This window comes from Lactuca serriola, chromosome 5 (genome assembly GCF_051521515.1).
Source record: "Lactuca serriola cultivar US96UC23 chromosome 5, Lser_US96UC23_V15, whole genome shotgun sequence".
NCBI lineage: Eukaryota > Viridiplantae > Streptophyta > Magnoliopsida > Asterales > Asteraceae > Lactuca > Lactuca serriola.
The window spans coordinates 295,609,668-295,619,187 of record NC_136412.1 but is presented as its reverse complement, the minus strand read 5'-3'; the positions used below and the strand labels follow the sequence as shown (position 1 = coordinate 295,619,187).

The 9,520-nt window shown below is 38.5% G+C and overlaps 1 long non-coding RNA gene across 1 annotated transcript; it reads left to right on the top strand.

Annotated features, from left to right (window-relative positions):
• Positions 1 to 4,720: 4,720 nt before the first annotated feature.
• Positions 4,721 to 5,041, top strand: LOC145051719 (uncharacterized). The gene is made up of 3 exons (XR_013683786.1): positions 4,721 to 4,775; positions 4,858 to 4,921; positions 5,031 to 5,041. It is a non-coding gene; the product is annotated as an uncharacterized LOC145051719 (long non-coding RNA).
• The last annotated feature ends 4,479 nt before the right edge of the window (positions 5,042 to 9,520 follow it).

The window sequence follows — 9,520 nt, the reverse complement described above, 5'->3', positions numbered from 1 at the left end:
CGCTTCTACTTCGTGAAACTATTATACTTTGTTAACGCTTCTACTTCATGCAACGCTCCTACTTATTAACGCTTCTACTTGTTAACGCTTCTACTTCGTGAAACGCTTCTACTTATTAACGCTTATACTTTGTTAATGCTTCTACTTCGTGAAACACTCCTACTTATTAACGCTTCTACTTGTTAACGCTTCTACTTCATGAAACACTTCTACTTCGATAAACACTTCAACTTCGTTAAATGCTTCTACTTAGTTAAATGTATGTCTGTACAGGTATAGTTATATAAATAATGTTTAAAGAACTTAGGAAGGCTAGTTCGCCCTATTTCCTTTTCCTCGTTGGGATGTGGTCTGGTGGGATCGGATATCCGTCCGAAGGTCGTTTGATCATTAATTATATATTATGTATACATGTATAGACATATAGGTTTACATCGGTCAGTTATTTGTGAGTCTCTATCATTAGCCCAGTATTTACCTCAGAACTCACTATACGAGATGCATCTATAGGACACGGCCTTCTCCGTTGTCAAGTTGGTAACCAGAGTCTCCTGTAGGGAGAGCGGGCATTGTGTGTATAGATCTATACGGGATTGACACCCCCACACCCTGACTGCTAGCTACAGTTCACGGCCTACCAAGCCAAGGGGTGACAAATGTCACATTCTTTCTGACGCTTGTAGGGCGTCGAGTTCTCTAGTGTCTATCAGTATGGTTACGAGTATCTCGGGGTTGCCTTATAATTCATGGCCTTAAGGTAACGGGAATTAACACTGTATTCACTGTTTTTAGACCTTGCTTGATGTATCATTCAATTGATACTGTCTGGGGTCTGTATTCACTGTTTTTAGACCTTACTTGACATATCATCCAATTGATACTGTCTGGGTTCTGTATTAACTGCTTTTAGATCTTGCTAGACGTATCATTCATTTGATACTGTCAGGGGTCTGTGTCTCCTTTCGTTAGACTGAGCCAGGAGTGTTGTTCATTCGATACTCTCCTGGAGTCTATGATTTATTTTGCCTTAGTTAGTAGTAATTCCTGCTGAGGCCTATGCTATTTTTTCCCTAATATTGTTACTTGTGATATCCTTCTACTTTCTTTAAAGTCAAATACCGTATTTTGGTAATGATAATATTTTAGGGAAATTCTCTTTAAAACATAACACTGTCGAGTCTTGGTAGAAGACTACTTTTATTTAGAAAATATAGGATTTTCTGGAAAGGGACTCTAATACACCGTTGATTCTATACTACTACTTTTTATAAAGTTATTTGAATAAAATGACACTAAATACTTATGAATTCACCAACATTTATAAAAATGTTGATACTCGCTTTCAAAATAACTTGTATTCTCAGGTCAGCAATAGACAGGTACATTCCAGGAGCTTTTGGTGAAGACAGTTTAGTACCAAGCTGCACCTATATTACCACTTGTATTACTTTGATGTTTCTATGTAATGTAAACTAACTAAAACTATTACTAGTAATACAATGGTTGTTGTACTTTGATTACTATACTACATATGTTGTGATACTTGACATGACGTCATCCATCCCAGAACGTTTCCGCCGTTCTGGTTTTGGGGTGTGACAAGATCGCATGCCTGTGTTTAGAAAGTAGAAGCTAATCGTGTACTCATCCCATGCTGCTGCTACTTCAGATGAGATCAATGTTTGGTGATGATGGAGGAATTGTAGTCTTTGGAGGTGGACAAGGTCTGGATACCTCATCTATCATGGGAGAAGGAGAAGTTTCTGTTATCACCACATTTTCATCCTCTCCCCTTTTTGTGGAGGAATACCCAGCTTCATCCATGGATTTTGAACCTTTTAAGTTCTCTATTAGGTCAAACACTTTTTGGAACGATTGAGGAACCTGTTTGCTTAGCTCCTCATTGGATAGAGTCTTTGGAAGTACATCCACAAAATTTTGAATTTTCTGGATGGCGAATAGGATTTCATCGAATCTTAAATTACGGGGTCTTAGCAGTTGTTGTGCAGACTGTATTACTTTAACCAAAATAGCCTGAAGAATTATATTTTTGTTGCGATAGTCACAAAGCTACTCACTTAAACGGACAATCTCATCTCCATGTTGGCGGCCCACGGTGTTGGTGAGGTCATCGTAGGACTGTTGAATTTCCTTCACCATTTTCAGCATCTCATCCATCCGATCCAAATATTTAAATGTGTCATCGGTCCTCTTCTGCTCCATTTTCTTCAGAGCATCTGCAGTAGATTTGACAATTGATTCCCGAAGCATATTTTCACTTGTCTCGAGATTAGTAACCCTTTGGGCTAAGGATGTCATAAGCTTTTGCATTTCCACAAACTTTTCCTTGCTCACAAATTTCTCTTTAGATGGAGGGATCTTGTTTACAAGCTCAAGAACCTCAGACAACTTCTGGTTGAGGGAATTAAATTCCACCATGGAGACATATTTGGACTTCTTCTTCCATTTAGTGCGTCTGGCAGTGGTGGTTGGAAGAGTGTTGGTCTCTCCTTTGGTAACTTCCTAACTTTCTTTTTCTAAAGTTCCCAAGAAAATAGTAGATTGGAGGGTTTGAGTGTCTCCATAATGGAATGTGAATCAGAGTCTTGGATGAGTCCATCATCAGCAGCAAACACAAAGTCCTTTTCCATGTCTTGAGCAAATTCCATACCAGTCTTTGTGAATTGGTCCAAAGACTTCTCACAATGGATGGCAAGCTCAATGAGTTTATCCATGGTCTGGACCCTCTCTTCCTCTTCCCTCTTTTATTGCTCCTCATGCAACATTCCCACTAATTCCTTTCGCTCCTTTTCTTTCTTTTCCTTACCCTCTCTTAATTCACTAAGAACCAGTTGCAATTGCTTGGTGGCAATTTGTTTGTTCTCAGAAGCGTTCTTCTCCAGCCCTTGTATAATTTCATCATTGTTTGTCAGAGCTTTGTTTTTCTCTCTTTCCTCTTGCTCTCTCTTCTTCTCAGCCTTTAGCTCATTCTTTTTCCTCTTACTCTCTTTCACAACCCTCTGAATAAGCTCTTTTCTAACCCTTCTCCCTTCTTCCTGTTCCATAGCTTTCAGTTTCATCAATTCTTCTTTTGTCTTCTCATCTCTCAGTCTCTTCTCTTTTAACATTTCCACATTCAAGTCTATCTGAGCATTTCCCTCTTTCTCCTCTCTTTGACTTTGCCTCTCCTAGTCATCTCGTGTTTCCCTCATTGGAGCATCAGACTCTTGGCCTGGGATATGTGAGTGTGTCCCTAGGGGCTGCCCATGACTTTTTTCGACACCCACATCTTCCTTTTGAGAGGAAGGGGGTTGTGTATGTGTTATATTCCAATGTTTTTGCGAGACATCATCTTCTTCAGAGGATGAAGAGGTAGATGATTGATTGGGACATGTTGCCCTTGTAACCGAGCTCATGAAGAAGACAAAGCCAAAACTTAAATCTAGTGTGGTTGCTGTTTACAAGAATGTGGTGTGAGATAAACTCAACGTCTCTATTGCTGTCATGTGACAACTATTACTACTGGCCAGTATCAGAAGGTATAATGTTCTTTTTTTTGGTCAAATTTATCGTTTGATTACGAAATCACGATTCCACATAAAACTCTTATTAAACAAACAAATAATCCTTTTTCTCTGTATCTAACTAGTTACTTTATGAGATAAAAAATAGTAAACCAACTAAAGCTTGTTTTTGGCCTTTCAGATCACATGCATGAGTTTAAAAAGTAGAAGCTACTCGTGTACTCGTCCCCTTCTGCTGCTACTTTAGATGAGATCAATGTTTGGTCCTTACTTAATATGATCGAATTACATATGAAATTGACAGATCAATCGAAAAGATTATTCCATCCAATAAGTTCTTAAAGGAATCAGTTTGTACTTTTGATTTTCATAACAATTTTAGTCTCTGTTGTAGTCCCAAGTAAAATAACTTTATTTCCCTTCATATAGTCAGTCTGACTTTTACCTCCAACTTTAAATCTTTTTCTGTTTTGCTCACAACTCATTTGAAATGGTCATAAACTGATTGAAATCATTTAGAGCAAAAAAAGGTGTCGTCTATTGGTTAGTTTTCCATGTTAAAAGATTTTTGCAAGTATTTATTTTTTTAAAATCTTTTTCAGAAGACGATGTGACATCTCTTTTGATCAAAGATGCCAAAAGTGTAAAGCTTTGGTCTCCTAAAATGAGTCTGGTCATGAGATTATAGTCGTTGAATGAAAGTAGAGGTATGATCTTTCCTCTCTAAAACTGCATCGTAACTTTATTTCTTTTGTGTGGGTTATTATTCTTTATCAGTGTATATATGGTATGTTTCAGTAATCCTTATCGAGAATCAGGTTTTGCAGATGTTAAGTGGCTAAAGTCAAACAAGATGGGTATTATAGTTATTATTTCTTTCTATTAAAAGATATATAGGAGTAGTTTGGCCATCTCATTTAATGTTATTCTTCGAGAATCTGCTGATGAGGCTCCAACTGATCCTGTATCAGACCCAATTGAAGGTGGAAGCAATAATAATTATTATTTTCAACAGTTTCTTCAGGCTATACAAACCCTAAAATATTGGCAATTGAAGGTGGAAGCAATGGTGGCCTACTTGTTGGAGCTTGCATTAATCAGGTATTATGCTAATTCAAAAATATTAAAATCTTTAATAAGTTATTCCTAAAAGTTGATTTTTTTTGTTATGACAGAGGCCTGATTTATTCGGGTGTGCACTTGCTCATGTTGGCGTAATGGACATGCTCAGGTTTCACAAGTTCACAATCGGTGAGTAATCTTTTTTTAACTAATTTAGTTAAAATTACAATTGTACCCTTGTGTCATGGTTTTTCTTTTCTTTTTTTGGTAGGTCATGCGTGGACTTCTGACTATGGTTGTTCAGACAAAGAAGAAGAGTTCCAATGGTTGATCAAGTGAAACTAACATTATCTTATGCTGATTAAATTCTCAATTTTTATTCAAAATATTAATTAGTTATTTACTAATAATAACTTTTTTTAAGAAAAAAAACATTTTCATCAGGTATTCGCCACTGCATAATGTGAAAAGACCATGGGAGCAATCTTTTATATTTGTTGTAAGTATTTCATTTGAATTGTGTTTAATTTAATTAAAAGAGTATTTGTTTATTATATTTGTTTTATGTTAGACGATGCAATATGTGTTGTGACAAAGATACTGAATTATTGATATTTGTAGGTATGAGCCTCTAGGGTATATGCTTGGGTCAGAATATTTCTTCATATGTTGCAAGCTTATGGTCCAATTTATGCTCTCTCTACAGATGTTGCAAGCTTGGTTGCTCTTAGAAACAACAGGCAATTTATTCACATTTTCACTTACCATATTAATATTTGTAGTATAAGATATCTTTGTGTTACTGTTTTATTAAAATATTCTATCTATCAGTTTCCGGATGTTCAGCAATGAGGATGTTACTATCGGTGCATGGATGCTTGCAATAAATGTCAACCATGAGGACAATCATCAACTTTGTCAAACCGAATGTACACCAACATCTATAGCTATGTGGGATCTCCCCAAGTGTTCAGGTTAGTATTTTTTTTCTCCTAAACAATCTTCTTTAACTTTCTGAGAAATCCAACTTAGATTTGATGTGTGTGATGAATATTTGATGTTGTAGGGCTTTGTAACTTTTTCTCTTAAACCTACCTTATATATTGACCTGTAGCTGATTACACATTAATTTAGTTATGTAGGTTTTGAAATTTTTAATGGAAAAGAATAGTGTTAATGCTCTTCATAGAAAAGTATGTTGGTATTTTAGGAAATTTGGCTAATAATTTAGTTAATTATATAAAAAGTGTTGAAACGTTACATTTGTCTACTATTGGAATGATTATTTGATGTATTGTCTACTATTCGAATGATTATTTTTATGACATTAATTTAGTTAATATAAATAATTTTTTTAAAAAAAAAATTAAAATTATGATACGCAAAAATGTGTGTCGTCTTCGTTTATGACATGGCCTTTCTTGACAGGGGCTTCCTTGATACGCATTGTGTGTCATAAACACGAGCGTCGTAAGGTTACGACACGCAAATGTGTTTCGTCTTCCTTTATGACAGCACCTTCTTTGATACGCATTGCGTGTCATAACCGCGCGTCGTAAATGCGCGTCGTCTCTTTTATGACAGGGTCTTCCTTGACGCGCATTTGCATGTCGTCTGAGCGTTTTACGATGCGCAATGAGCATCGTAAAAGGCTATTTTTCTAGTAGGGACATAAATCTCCACCTCCATCCAGTAGTGATTCTGATGAGGATGATCAACCCATCGCAATCCTTAAGAAAAGTAAAACCAATCCCACAAGCCAAATGCGTAACCGGAATGATACCTCAGCCTCTCAACAGACTCCGGTAGTTCTTGGGGTGCCTGAACAGCCATTCAATGCCACAATCGAATACCACTTAGACTCAGAAAGTAAGTTTGTTTCACCACAGCGTGGAGACTCTCCCCCAGTTCACTCCCAAGAGGATGGAACTGGTTCTCGCCCTAAGGTCTCCAGGGCTTCCTGTCTTCATTTCTTTTCCCCAAAGGAGTTGCTCTCCATTCTTTTGTCTGTCACCCAAACACTCCAAACACCTTCCCCACCACAAGGCGATTCTTCAGCCATTGCTAGAACAGAGCTGAGGCCAGACTTGACCCTAGGTCAAGGAGACCGAGGAAGCTCAGGAAATCCTACTCTGCTTACATCAGTAACAGGTGGTTTAGGCACGGTGAACACAAATGTGCAAGGATCCGTGAACCTGAGGGATACCTCGACACGATACCAATGAATTGAAAATATCGATCTAAATGACTCATGGAGTAAGTATCAGCCATCCAATGAAGCCGAAGCCAAGAAATATGTCGCTTTCCGTAGGGCATTCCAATCAAGAAAGGCACGACAAACAAGGCAGATTCAACAAAAACAACAAGAAATCCAATCCGTAGCTAAGTATTCGGCAGATGCAATCAACAATGCCAATACTGTAGCTACTTTCTATAATGTTCATGCTCTGATGGACAACATGGTTGATGCTATCCGCAAAGCTCAAGAAGAAACTGCTGCTAAAACTCCTACAATGCCCCCTCCATCTCCAACTGCCAAAGACTCTCAAGATGCAGTTACCGAAATCGAAGTCAAATCTGCTCCCATCTTCGGTTTTGACGACGAGGATCTGAATGAGGTTAATCAACCCAGTCCTTCGGGTGATGACCTCATGATGTTCGTTGAAGAAGAGGAATCGAGTGGTTCTCAACAATCAACCTCTAAGCCTAAGAAAAAAAAGAAGAAGAAAAAGATGGTCATTTTGAAGAAAAGAATTCCTCATTCTTGAATCCAAAGTTAACCAAATACTGGCCGCAGTCAAGTCAACTCAACCGCAACCCGAAGACCATCCTGTACCGCAGTCCTTGATCGAAAGAATTGAAAGGTTAGAAACAAGGGAACGTATGGCTACTGAGAGAATTTCTCTCAAGGTAGAAATGTGAATTCGATCCCTTGATAACAATCGTCAAGCAGATCACAAAGAATTCATGGCTGCTGCGAAGCGCCTCATCTCTGAGGTATCCGCAATCAAAGACAACCTGCAAGCAGCCATTGCGGACCAATCTTCTCTGTCCCAAAAACTGATAGCTGAGACTCATAATGCTTATGAGTCCACTATTTTAGTCCTCCATGCAACCATCAACAAACTCCAACGTTCCTTATCCTCAAACTTCCATGGTCCCGAAATTCTCCAACTAACAAAGGAGATTCATCAACTACTCTTTAACACCACCATTCCTTACAATCAGCAACTGGATGATGTTCTCAAAGCCCATTTCCAGGAGGTGTGTGCCAAAGTCGATGGTCTTAAACAATGGCTTGAGGAGGCTCCGGATCTGAACTCCTCAAAAGGGGGAAGTGGAGAAGACCATCGAGAAGAAGAACACTATGAAGAAGATCATCAATCCAACAGTGCTTCTCAGAAAATCCCTTCACCGCAACATCAATCTCCTCCACAGAAACAAAAAATAATTCCTTCCCCTGAATGACCTGAAACTCCCCCACACTTTAAAAATCTTGTGGATCAAATGTCTTCTCCAAGCTCAAATGACTCCCTTGTAACTAAACAAAAGAAAGCTGACTGGAAAACATCTAAACTTGCAGAGCTCATATGGAGAGAATGCGGTTTTGACACTGTGATGGATGAATCCTTGATAAATTCTTGGATCAATCCCCACCGCAGACTGCTGGATGACGAATACAAACCATACCTCACGTATGCTGAACCCCCCTCAGATGGCTATTAGGATGTTCCTATCTCCCCAAATGCTAAATACTTCACAGTGTTTGAGCAGTTTGACCGTAGCCTTCCTGATCACAAAAGACTGCCAATGGAATTCGAGAGACTTAATCGATTCTATGCAAAGCATGCCTCTCCCATTAAGAAGATCTGGTCTAACGATAGACCATTAGCAGTTAAAAACTTCAAGCCCCGCAAATTCATGAAGGCTGACTTCATGCAATATACACTCACTAGAAGGAATCAGGACTATGTCCGCACCCAAGCTGACTTCCCCTGTATGAATCCAGAAGAAGTTTTCCTAATAGAAAAGGTGTTCCAAAACAAGTGTGAAAAGCATCTGAAGATGAAGATAGCACTTGAAAGGGCAAGTATTTATCTGAAGGAAAGTGTCTGTGACTTTGCAAAGATCGATGTGGATATCCACCCAACCATTGCCAAGAAGTTTGATCTACCTCCTCTAGATCCTGCGCCGATGTGTGACATCCCCAAAATCTCGGCCAGAAAAGACCGTTTTTTTTCATTTATGCTTTTAAAATATTTTCAGAGTAAATCCTTTTGATTTGAAAGAGTTGCGGAATTTGTTCCCAAAAACAAAACATGATAAAACAATGTTTACCAAAGCATTTCATAAAAGAAATGTATTTTCATTATAATCAAAACTCGGGGTGTCATGCTCCGATACAGACCAATAAGCATAAACGAATACATTACAAGTCATTCAACAAATATAAACATATACAGACTTGCAATCAGAACAACTGATGGTTCATCCATCTCATGCCCTCGCGCCACTTCCTGTAATACAATTAAAACTGAGTGGGTCAGGCTTGGGAGCCTGGTGAGCATATAGGGTTTTCAACCCACAATAAATAATCATATTTAATTTTCACCAACCAACAATAACCCAATTACCCATTCCCGTTATTCTCACTTTATGTCCCTAAAACAGCTAACACAAGGGACCTAGTCTAAGAATATTTCATCGGGACGACAACACATGCTTCATGGGTACCTCAGCAATATAAGTCAAATAAGGCAACCATGAGGGGGATGGAGTACAGCAAATGAACACCCGAGTTCATTAACACCTACAGGTGGCGAACCTGCTAATGTTTCCACAAGACTGTCTAGAATAGCCAGCGGTCGTCATCTAAACTCCGCTAGATGACTAAATCAAACAACAACGAGGCCTCTCATCTGTTTATTACACAC